Source organism: Gossypium hirsutum, chromosome D11 (genome assembly GCF_007990345.1).
Source record: "Gossypium hirsutum isolate 1008001.06 chromosome D11, Gossypium_hirsutum_v2.1, whole genome shotgun sequence".
Lineage (NCBI taxonomy): Eukaryota > Viridiplantae > Streptophyta > Magnoliopsida > Malvales > Malvaceae > Gossypium > Gossypium hirsutum.
Genome location: NC_053447.1, coordinates 28,519,145 through 28,532,902, shown reverse-complemented (window position 1 = coordinate 28,532,902; position 13,758 = coordinate 28,519,145).

The following is a 13,758-nucleotide window of genomic DNA, read 5'->3' as shown; positions in this document are numbered from 1 at the left end:
ACTGGTGCTCCCCACGATGACACGCTAGGTCGAATGAATCCTCGATCTAACAGTTCTTGGATTTGAGCTTTTAATTCCACCAACTCCTCCGGTGCCATCCTATAAGGAGCGATGGACACTTGAGCTGTTCTTGGTAAGAGTTCAATTCCAAATTCAACCTCGTGGCACGGAGGCAACCTAGGGAGCTCATCAGGAAATACATCAAAAAAATCCTTAACAGTTCTGACAACCTCAACAGAAGGACCCTCAGAATCAGATGCATTAATATAGACTGGAAACGCTTCACAACCCTTGCGAACCAGTTTTTCGGCCCTTAATATAGAGATCACGTTAGACAGAAAATCCTTTCGCTCCCTAATCATAGTCACCTCCTCATCCTCAATTATTTTTAGTACCATACGCTTAGCAGCACAATCCAAATTTGCACGGTGTTTAACCATCCAATCCACCCCCAAAATTAGGTCGAATTCAGCAAACGGTAGTTCATCAAATCCGCTAGAAATATGACGTCTTGAACCTCTAGGGGCACATCCCTGAACAACTTGTCTACCCTTACTGATTGTCCCAGTATACTTAACATAGTCATCTTATTAATAGTACTCTCACACATGGTACCCAAAGTGCCAGACACAGTGCATGCAATGTATGAATGCGTAGACCCTATATCAATTAAAGTAGTGTATGGTACATTATGAATTAGGAAATACCAGTTATAACATCTGGAGCGTCACAATTCTCACGGCGACGAGCAGCATAGACCAGTGCTGGCTGTCTCGCCTCAACCCTACCAACACCTCTGCCAAACATTCCACGACTTCGTCCCACACCATTTCTTCCTCTAACTTGCCCACAGCCTCTCGATGGCTGCTGACCAGCTCTCGCTGGTTGAACAAAACCCTGACCCAAAGCTTGCATTTGACCAGGCCTCTGAGGACAATCCTTAACCTGATGCTCCATAGACCCACATCTGAAACATGCCCCAATCTTCTTCTAATACTCGCTCAGATGATGCCTCCCACAATCAGCACAAGGCTGTAGTATTGCAATAGAACCCCCAGCTCGAACTGTCTCATCAAACTTGACCTTCTTTTTAATCCTTCCAGAAGAACTTGAGGGCTTTGAATCTCTCTTATACCTGCCCCTATCTTTCTCACGGTTCTGGCGCTCTGAGCGCTTCACATCCTCGACGATTTTTGCCTTTTCAACTAGGGCAGCAAAATCTCGCTCCCTCTGCGGAGCTATCAGTACTCGCAACTATCCTACGTGTATAGCGACTCAGTCGCAGAAACTCTGCCTCATATTCAGCCACTATTTTATTCCCCTTGATTAAACTCATAAATTCTTTTCTTCGGGCGTCCATATAATTTGCGCCCATATACTTTCCTTGAAATGCCAGCTTAAAGAAATCTTATGTTAACCAGTCAGCTTGAGTACCTTCTCTCACAGTAAGCCACCACTGATAGGCTTCATCTCGTAGCAAAGACACTGCACCTTTTAGCTTTTGCTCAAAAGTGTAATAGAGATCATCCATTATTCTCTCTGTGGCTTTCAGCCAGTATTCAACCACATTAGGGGCTACTTTAGAAATACCCCTACAAATTACTACTCCGTTCGACAGGAGTTATTTTGAAATCAACCCACGGCCCACAGTCCCAGAACTGGTCCCTGCGACTCTTTTCAGAATACGAAGTATAGCTTGAGATAGTGCATCATCCCCAGCCGCTCGATCGAATGATCCCGTCTCAGTCACCGGTGAAGCTGGTGCTTCTCTAGCCCTAACATTAGGCATGTGGCCTGATGCCGAAGACCTAGCCCTAGCACTCCTTTCTGTGAGTACCTCTAGTGCTCATATCGAATAACGTATAATCTGCTTACGGAGTTCTATGCATTAGTTAGTAATTCCAGTAATTATTAACAGATGTCTTATGAGAAACAATAATCAGAGTTTGTTTTCGTAATTTAAGAATCTACCTACAGTTTCCATTTTCCTACAGTCTCAGTTTTCCCTAATTTAAGAGTTTCAGTACAGTCCTACTATCTATTGTAATCTCTCAACATATTTCAGTTTAAGCAGTCTACAGTATATAAAAACTTACAGATTCGGCGTTGGAGAATTGGTGTGCCACACTTGTATCCTTCAAAAATAATTCAAAATATTTTTCCAAAAATTTCAGATATTTTCAAACCTATTCCACAGTCGAGTTTTGTAACCCGGCTCTGGTACCATTAAATGTAACACCCCAAATCTAGCCTAGATGTTATAGACGAATCTGTTGTGTCATATCAAAGTGTCATTCAAAAATTTGAACTCGTTTTTTTGTTTTTGTTTCTAAGTTGAAGATAAACCCCTTTTATTATTAATTAGTCGAAACGTCTATCTTGTTATTTGATATTAATTTAATCAATTAATCTAAAATCGCGAAATCTTTTTAAATCCTATTGTTTAAAACTCATGTATTTGAAAATGGTAATTATTTTAAAAGTCGTCTTCTCCTAAACTAGCAGTTTAAAATATGAAAGCAAAATCCCAATTAAAAATTTAAACCCAATTAAAAGCCTTATTACAAAAACAAAACCCAACTGATTATTTAAATTAAATTAAAAGCAAATATGAAAAACAGTGTTTGTGTGGCCATCTTCGAGTCCTTCGCAGCACCGAATTGCCTATGGCTGAGGATTACCTGCACATTTAAAGGAGAGGGTGAGTTTACGAAACTCAGCGTGTAATCCCCTTCTAGAAAAACACCATGCAACATGCAGAATCAGTTTGGGCCTGAGCCTTATACAGTATTAGTACGGCGTGGGCCTTAGCCCATTACAGTAACAGTGTGGACCTTAGTCCAATACAGTAATCAATACAATGCAGTAATGCAACCTATCCCAATCCAGCCAACACACCACTCCGTACCACCAACACACCATGCGGGGATAAAATCGACCCTCTCAGCCAACACACCAATATTGCAGTAAAGCTGCCAGTAATAGTGATGCAGCAAAGCTGCTAGTAACAGTAACGCAGTAAAGCTGCCAGTAACAGTATATGTGGCAAAGCCACCTGTACAGTATACTTTTCCTATATCAGAATGCTAACCCCATGCAGAATGTCATGTCATAAATCATACGTGTATGCAGTATGTCATACTCAGTAACTGTCATATATATATCATAGAGCAAATCGATCATACACATATTTCAACTCCTAGGGGCATAACAGTCATTTTACCCTATGGGAGTATTTCGGTCATTTTAACCTTCGAGTGTATTTCTATCATTATACCCCTCGGGGGTATTTCTATCATTTTACCCTTTAGGGATATTTTGGTCATTTTACCCTTCGACGGTATTTAAGTTATTTTACCCCTCGGGGGTATTCCAGTCATTTTACCCTTTGGGGGTATTTCGGTCATTTTAGGCCCATTACGGCCTAAGCCCATAAAAACGATCATGGAGGCCTCTATAGCCCAACACCATGTTTCTGGTTCAGTTTACCATACGAGCGTTCGTACGCCCATATTTTCTCAGCCCGGTCTTTTCGACTTTTCGGCTGTTGTCGATTTACAGTTGAGAGAGGGTGTGATTACACACATGTTTATGAGAAGAGTGTTATTTCCACGTACGCCTACCAAGAAACAAACATGACCCTAAAGTTAGTCCATTAATAGTTAGGGTAAAAATACCCTCTTAATACACTTAATCCAAAAACACCCTCCTACCTTGAAAGAACGTTGAGCACAAACGTTGCATTTTTATTTTCGATCACCTACAAACCACCATCCCTCGAAGAAGATCCTAAGACCGCAACGAGTAACACCATAAGAAAAAGAAATTAACCATAGGCAATCAAATAGTAAAGAAGAAGAGTACTCGGTTATGGGAATAAGAAAAGAAGAGAACAGGTTTACTCAAGTGATGAGTATAACCACTTACCGATAGTTAAAAACCTACAACACAAGAACGACAACGTATAGAACGAAACAACTAATGAGTGATATTCGACTAAGAGGTAAAAAGGAGAAAGAAACCCAATAGAGACAAACCGATGAAATTAAAAGGTTATTCGGCCAAAGAAGAAGAACAGAAGAGAAGAGAAGAGAAATTTGATCGACAGAGAAGAGAGAGAGAGATAAAAGAATTCGGTCAACAAAGGGAGAGGGAAAAGAAAGAAGGAATAAGTAGAAAAGAAAAATGCACAAACCTGAGACAAAATTTGGCACTGAAAGCGAATTGGTGAAAAACGAAACTGACCCAAAAATCGAATACCTTTAGTACCTAAAGACAAAATTCGGCAAATGCTCCCAAAACGCTCTTCTAAATGCCGAAAATAACACACTTTTTCCGCTAGCCGAATTCCCAATGTTGGAATACCCCAAATGACAAACACTCCCCCCTCTCATCAAATTCCTTAATTTTCTCCTAAGAATACTCCCCTTATCCCTCCTTGATTTTCTCCACTACATCCTCCTCAACTCCCCCAACCACTCCATTCAAAATCGACAGTATTTCAGTCAAACTCCACCACCTCACAACGTAGGTGATAAAAATAAACACTCCACAGTGCAGCTCAGGATTCAAACTTCAGACCTTAAGAGTACTTCACACGCCACATACCACTGGACCAATAGGCTCTTTATGTCATAAAACAAGCACAAAAATTTATAAGGCCTATGTGCCAGTGTCCAGATTCAATTAAGAGCAAAACTAAAAATTTTGCAAAAGCCAAGACTTGAACCCAAGCCTCTCAAACATTCCCAAACACACCCAAATCACTTAGCCATTAAAGCAAACAAGAAATTTTGTCAAAACATGAAAAAAATTAAAGACTTAAATTTTGAGGCATTAAAGGGTAGGTCCATCAGCCCACAATCCTTCCTCTATTTTCTAGGTAGATATATTTGGTACACGTACATGTGGGGCCAAGAACGGTAGGCGTTAAGTGCTAACTAGGCATCTTCCCGACATTGCTAGGGCATTTTTGTTTGCAAGCTGTCCATACTTTTTCATGGGAAACCTTCAACCTTTGCTCTTTTTTCTACACTCTGCACCTGCCAAACAATTACAAAACAAATCCCTCCCACAAGCAGTTAAAAGCAACATATAATAACAATTAAGCACAATCCAAGCTCTTCAATGCAATGCTTTAGAAATGCCAATGCAATATCCAAAAATGCAATTAAAAACACTTAAGTACAGGCAATTAACTAAGTCTAAGGGTATGAAATATAACTCTTTTCAAGAGTTATCAGATGCCAAACTTGACCATATGATAGGATCGAAGTTTGATGTGTGACTACTCAAAATTGGACTAACTTATAGCAAAACAATTTGGCGGAAGCTTTATAAAATTATTACAAAGTTTTACATATAAACATATGATAGTTACAAAATTGGACTAACTTATAGCCATTTGGCGTATAAGTTCAAATATAATAGCTTCATTAAACAAAATGAAATAATTCAAATCCAGACATTGATACTTAATAGAAATCTTGCAAAAACAGAGTTTTGTCAAAATAGAAGTTATTTATACAATTAATTTCCAAAATACATTTATATGCTACCCCAAGAGTCATGCATGATACAAAATAAAATAGTCAACTCAAAATAACAGCAACACTCTGACGTAGTCCTTCTAACAAAGTCTTCTTTCAGTCAACAAGCCTAAGAAGAAAAAGGTAATAGAGTAAATTCATATGAACTTAATGAGTTCTAATAAGAAATCATAAATAACATTACTTACAACACAATCAAACCTTTTAAAGACACTTACACACGATGAACATAGTACTCCCAATGGCGTATACAGAACACAGACAGACTGAGTACGCCAACTTACTTAACACATGGCCGTATACTATACGCCATCTTAATCTAATTTAGACAACCCATATTCATTCCAGCCACGTACCCAGAATTCAAAATCAGAAGCATATCATACATTCTCATTTTCATACATTCACCCCTTAACAGCTTATATCATTTTCATTTAGAATAGAATGTTTTATTGTGATCTGCCAATCTAGTTTACAATATAGTTTCCCTATCAGAGGCTACACAAGAATATCTCCTATTCTCCATCACCACAGATCATATCATATCATACATGTTAGAAGTAGATGGTAGTGGCTTAAGCATGAAGAATGACCCTTACTTTATATCACAAACAGATTGACTAAGACAAATGACATTAGATATCCATTATCCATATATACACCTTTCATCCATTCTAGAGTAGGATTATTTACCTTACACAAATTATTTAAACAAGAAATTTCTACATGGAAGTAAGAAGGAACTCACCCAAAATTCTAGCACAATCTACAAAGCAGGTCCTTTGCCTTTATCACTTGGACCCTTATTAGTTTTTAAAGCTAAAATAAAGATATTTATACATATCAGATCATCAATCTAAAAAATTTGAACATGCATGCAAGAATCAACAACAATTCATCCAGAAATAGGAAGTTTTCTTCCTCATATACCATTCTAACATCTATGCATGCAGTACGAAAAACACATAAATGACTTCAATGATAACCTAAGGGTTCATCAATAATTACCAGTGAGCTGGTACTAACGTATATGTTAGCTAGATACTACGAACCTTTACTTTGAAGAAGTTCTCTAAACTTAAGTTTTTTAAACACTTCCAAAGGAAATCAAGAATGAAGAAGATGTAAAAGGTGTTCAGAAAGACCACTGCTATCCTTATATACTTAAGCATGGAGACAAGGATTAGTGGAAAAATTATATAATTCCACTAACTCTCTTAATTCATGTGATTAGGTGCACTTAACAAAATTTAGGTCTTATAATTTGCAGTAGTCTAGTTCTGTTCTAACTAGACTTCAACTTGACTAAATAAATCACCATACAGAGATAACAAACAAATCTAAACAACTATGAACTTAATGAGTTCACCCAAAGCATATGGGTTAGGCGGATACTTAAAAAAAGAGTTCGCCAAACTTTAGAGCTCGCCCAACTAGGATTTTGCGAAATGGCATAATACACAATATTCTATGCTTAGTAAGAAAAAAATACTTTACTTACTCAAATTTATCCTTAATTTACCATCTATAAGCCAAACAGTAACCAAATACAAAGACTTCGTCAGGTGGGCTGTTACACACCTCTCTATTAATGATAATGGAATAAGAAATCATGGTAATAAATCGCATAATTAGACAAATCCATCTACTAGAAAAAAAACCCAACTTACCCATCATAGTAGAAAGAAAATGTCATTCCACTAGATCATAAGTCTTACTCATATCGAGTTTTAACTCAAAAATACAAACCTTCCCTACCCTCTTATTCTTAAGTGCGTGTAGAATTTCATAAGCAATAATAATATTATTTGATATATCTGGAATAAAAGCACTCTATGCCTAATCAATATAGTACTAAAAAATCAATTGTAACTTGTCCCCCATGTCCTTAGAAATGATTTTATAAAGAACCACATGTAAACTAATAGGTCAAAACTGATGCATAGCCTTAGGATTAGACACTTTAGAAATGAAAACACTATTGATCTATCGTAATTTGATGTAGCATATTAAACTAGTTTTCATACTTAAGAAGCTCGAATACAAGCAATTTCATTATGTTTTAGTTAGTTTTCTTATTTTAGTTTGCATTCAATAAAAAGTGTAAAATGAGTCTTTTTATGACCTTAGGGACCGAATGAGGCCTATGGGTGATTTAACGTACTAAGTGAGTGTGTAAGACATCATTCAAAGGCATAGGAGCTTAAGATTGGTCGATGTGTTGCAACACATGAGGTTCAATGTCATAACATAGGGAGTAAAATACAAGAATTGCAAGACTACCTTTGGTGTCGTGACACAACCATAGAATGTCGCGACACACCCTTAAAGCCAAACCTAAATCAGAGTATGCTACCTTCGATGTCACGACACAAGTACTGGGTGTTGCGACATCGGCCGTGTACAAGAAAAATTACGAGCAATGGGCGTTTTGGTCCGCACCATGGAAATTAATACAAAAATGTTAGCAAACCTAGGGCTAAGGATAACGACTAAACTTAACTTTATTCAATTAATAGGCTTGTTTATCACTTGTTTGAGAACAAATTTGATAGCTTAGAATTTTCCTTGTAATTTTAGTTCAGTTTTCTTTTCTTTTAGGCTTTAGATTTATTTTCATTTATTTCCGTTCGTGTTCTTTGGAGAACTTGATTTGTAGACGCGATTAAAATCTTGTGGACTTCTGCACTTTAACCAATCAAATATAATCAGTATTCTCTTCAAGCTTATTCTTGATATGTTAATTATGTTTATCTTATTTATCAAGTTTATTGTGTTTATGGATTCCATGAGGAACTAATCCTTTTAGAAGGGATTAGTGAGTGGAAGGGTGATTAATTAATTTCTATGTAGGGTTTTCTCAACGGGTTAGCAGTTTGGGAAAGGAGGAACTTAAACCCTAGGATTGACAACCCTAGGAAGTCATTTAGGTGGGAATTAACCCAAAATTGGTATGGCCTATCCGTGAACACCTTACCTCCGAACCAATCTAGACTGTGAGGTCAAGAGATAAGTAGTTCTTATCGACTCGCTAATTTAGTGGAAGATCAAGAGATCTTTCTAGGGTAGTGACTAGTTGGTTGAAGTAGAAACCCGAAATAAGAATTAGTTATGATCACTGAAGCGAGCTAATCATCCATGCTTAGATTTGATTAAGTTTAGAAATTAGGTTTTCCGTTATTATTTTAATTTATGTTATTTCTTTTCTTAAATTCATAGATAATTTCCCTTATTTATGTTTATTCATAATATAATTAAATTACTAATTAGATTTATTTGCATTTAGGTTAAAGTTAATTTAGTACACACCTCCCTTGGGTACGAACCTCGGGGTACTCACCTACTTCGTTATAACTATATTACAACCTGACTCGTATACTTGCGGACACTGTTTCAATTCCATTTATTTAGTTGCTGTATTCACACTCTGGACGTTAGTACATCCGGAGGTGGTCAAATATTGGTATGATTTATCTCATGCATAGAAACATCATTATTCAAAATCCATAGACAATAATCAGTAATATTAGAACTGGTAATATGTCAAAATGTTTGAAAGAATAATGCAGGCATACCATCATATCCAAATGCCTGTATTGGATGCATAGATTTCAAAGCTTCCAATACCTCTCCACATTCAAAATCCCTATCCAATTGAGCTTGCATCTTGTTTGAAAAACAACGCTCAACCCTCGACAACACACCGGAAGTATCCCCTCGCTCTCGAGAAGTGAAAAGTGTTGAAAAGTACTCACAAACAATATGATCCATATCATCGTTGTAGACAATATTACCAGAACCATCCTCCAACCCATTTATCCAATATACCTTTCTCCATTGAGTAGCAAAACAATGGAAAAAAAAAGTGGTGTTCTTATCAATATATTGTAACCAATTTACACACGACGTTACTCTCAATACATTTCCTCCTTGTTTGTTTCCAAAATTATGTCCCAATTTGGCAACCAAAAACTCTCCTAAAATCTCATCCATAGGAGCCATAACATTAAGTTTATCAATCCGTTAAGATAGTCGCTCCTTCTAATCCCTATTCAATTTGCGCAACCCTATAACCCATTTTTGTGAAACCTCTACCAATACAATAATTTTCTCTGGAGCTGGACCTTATTCAGAGCTCCATAGCATCCTTTCCTTCATTTCATAAGTTTCTTCTAAGACCAAAAAAGCCTCAAATCAAAAGTGCATACGACCATGCTTTAATTGCCACAAATTGATACCTGTATCAACCAAAATAAGATAATTATCTAAAATGCCACACGCAAAATGTTGAACACAATTATTAGGGAAATAATCCTGCCAATCCTCAAAACACCACCCTCTATCTAATATATCATAAATGTTATTATCTAAAGTGCAACCTCTTTCCCAAGTAAACCAATTACCCCTATAACCTAGATCGAGTAAATCGCAATCCTGTAGAACCATACAAAAATCATCCATCTATCGTTCCCCTCTCAACCTCCTTCCTTTCTTCTCAAAAGAGAAATCTATTTCATTAAAATCCTTAACGACTAACCACAAAAAAGTACTTTGACTGTGAACTTGACGAAGGAGTTCACTAGATTCCTACCATTTACTCTCCTCTACTGCCCTATAAAATCCCGTAAATCTCCATTGATTCCCATCCAAATCGTCCAAAAAAGCAACATCAATATGCCCATTCGAAAAATAGATATGTGAAATAGTAAAAGTTTGCTTCCATCCCAAAGAAATACCTTCCTTATTAATAATAGATATCACATTAATGCCATTAACATAACCATACTTTTGCCTAATTCTCTCCATTCTTGAAGACTATAGCTTTGTTTCTATAAGAAAAACTACAGGGTGTTAATAGTCCTCGACAAAGACTAAAAACGATGAACTACCCATAGGTTCCCCAACACTAGGGCCTGTCAATATTACATTTACTTAGGAAATTGATAGCCTAAAAGGTGCTAACTTTGAATTGTTAAACTAAGCTTTATTTGATAAAGGTTTTGATATAATAAAGATAATGTTTTTGAATCATACTTGATAAATATCAAGTGACGATTTATTTCAAAATATTTCTAAGAGATAAACTTTTAAACCTACACTTCAAACACTTAGAAAATATTTTGATTAAGTTCAAAATGGTTAACAAATTTTTTCAAACATTTTAAACAAGTCAAAATTACTCCTAAGGATCAAAGTATAAATACCCTCAATAAGGTATCAATACATTGAACCGAATATGAGTACCTATGATTGGTATCGATACCAAAATGAGCTTCAAAGTTTTGAAAACTATAGAAAAAATCAAAAGTATCGATATCCTTATAAAAGTATCGATACCATGACCTGGTATCAATACCAATTTGAGCTTCGATATTTTGGAAAATTAAACAAAAATAAAAGTATCGATACCCTTAACAAAGTATCGATACCTTTCAAAAATTATCGATACCCCTGCTTGGTATCGATATTGTTTTAGGGTTCGATCTTTTGGAAAATCAAAGAAAAATTGGCCAAGTATTGATTCCCTCCCATAGGTATCGATAACTCTTAAGAAGTATCGATATACTCTCTATTGTATCAATATTATAGGCTTTAACGATCACTAAATTGAGGCATTAAATGCCCAAAGTATTGATACCCCTTCAAGGTATCTATACACATTCATGCTTTGGTTTTTAGAACTCCAATAGCTTTATTCAATTCCTCAATAACCACAACAGTTGGAAAGTAATTATGAGCTATAAATACCAGCTTCCAGAACTTCTACAACTACAAGAGATATTATAAGATAAAGAGCTATCAAGAAAGATAAAAGAACTCTTATACCAACCTTTTTGCTTAAATTATTCATCTTTTTTTCTTGTAAACACTTTTGAGCATTCTTTTTATTCTATCAGCTGAATTGTTGTTATTATGTGAGTGATTAATTGGCAAACATCCTAATCTTGTAAGGATTGTTTATTTGTTTTCTTGTTTGTTGACTCTTTTAAAAGGGTTTAAGTCTTAAGATTTGGGTAGAAATCTTAATAGAATTGTAAGGTTAAACATTTTCCTCAAAGGTTGATCAAATTACTAAATTTGAGAAAATCTTTAGTGGTGGAAAGCTAAGGTAGTGGAGTAGGAAATTAGGGTTGAACCATTCTAAATTCTTGTGTTCATTGTCTCATCTTTTTTTTCTTGCTTCCATAATTTTCTAAAAAAAAGGCCAATTCACCTCCTTCTTGGCTATTTAAATTGATTGATCGAGCTAATAATTGGTATCAGAGCTGGCCTCTAAAGAAAGTCTAACAATCAAGAGAATTTACTTGGAGAGCTCAAGCAATCATCAACATATTGTATAAAGAAAGATGTCCACTTCCAATTCAGTTTTCTATGGAGAATCTCAATCTATCTCAAAGCCTCCTTACTTTAGTGGAGCAAACTACTCTTATTAAAAGACAAGGATAATGCTATTTATTCAAGCCAATGATCTTACAGCTTGGGATAACATCATAAATGGTCCTTCCATTCCTCAAAAGTAAGGAGAGATATTAGTGCCAAAGAGTATAATAGAGTGGAATGAAGATAGAATAAATATTCAACTCAATGCCAAAGCCATGCACACTCTATTTTGTGCACTTGGTCTGGATCAGTATAGTAGGGTATCATCTTGTTTGAATGCTAATGAGATATGAGACAAGCTAAAGGTCACTCATGAGGGTACAAGCCAAGTAAATAAGTGCAAAGTTGGAATTCTCACCCTCAATTATGAAACCTTCAAGGTGAAGCCCGATGAGGATATCAAAGTGATGTCTGATAGATTCAAAATCATCATTAATGAGATCAATTCATATGGGAAGACATATCACAATGAAGAAATGGTGAGAAAAATGCTTAGAAGCTTGCCAAAGTCTTGGGAAGCTAAAGTGACCACCATCGAAAAAGTAAAAAATTTAGAGACACTCACTTTAGATGAGTTTATCGGTTCTTTGCTTACACAAGAGATGAGGCTCAATGGAGCAGTTGAAGAGAAGAAAATTGAAAAGAAAAAGATTGATGTTGCAATCAAATCCACCACAACTGATGAAAGAGAATCAAGTGATAAAATGGATGAGGATAAAGAAATGGCCATGTTTGCTAAGAGATTCAAGAAATTCATGAAATTCATAAAGTCTAACAAGGGAAGAATATTTCAAAGAAAAGGAGGATTGAAGATTAAATCCAACAAGGAAAAAATCCCATAATTTTTTTATGAATACAAAAAGCCGAGACATATCAAGTTCGATTGTCCCCAATAAAAGAAAAATGGGTCAAGCAAACAAAAACACAAGGCCAATGTTGCTACTTGGATCGATGAAGATTCTTTCGATGATGAAGAACAAGAAGTAACCAACCTTTCCCTTATGACCATTGAAGACTCTAAGATAGCTTCTAACTCATTTAGTTTAATTTTTTATTCTTTGATAAGTTACAAGATGCCTATGGTGAGTTTGGTTTTGAGTTTAAAGTCATGGTTTCAAAATATAAGAAAAATGTTTCAAAATTGAAAGTTGAAAATTACTTACTCTCCAAAACCAATCATGAACTTGAAAAGAAAGTAAAATGGCATGTAAGACATTATTAATGAATTTAAGAAAAAGAATTCAAACTTGCATAACTTACTTTCAAAAGTTTATGAAGGTCATCAAAAGCAACTTGAGTTTCCCAAGAAAGAAAAAGCTTATTCTAACAAAGTTTCTCTAAAAAGATCTGAAAAAGGAGAAAATTCAAAAAAAAAACATTGTTAAAACAAGCTTTAATTACTATAGACATTGAGGTCCCTTAAAAACTTATAAGGGAAAACTTGTTAGGAGTGTATGGGTCCCTAAAAGACAAGGATAGGCTTTCTAAGTGGATGCCCAAAGTGACTAGAATTTTAGGAACTAATGCTTATGGAACAAAAGAATTTGGATACTAAAAATCAAAACTTAATTCTATGTTTGCAGGGAAAGGAGAATCTCTTCACGGTGAACAATACAAGTGGAAACTCATGGTACCTTAATAGTGAATGCTCAATAGATATGACCGGTGACAAGAGTTGTTTCAATGAACTAAAGCCAAAAGGTGGAGAAGTTACATTTGATGACAACTCCAAAAGTCTCATTGAAAAAATTGGCTCTATTGGTAAAAATTCTTCAATCTTTATTGAGAATGTTTTATATGTGTTGTCTTAAGCATAATCTTTTGAGTA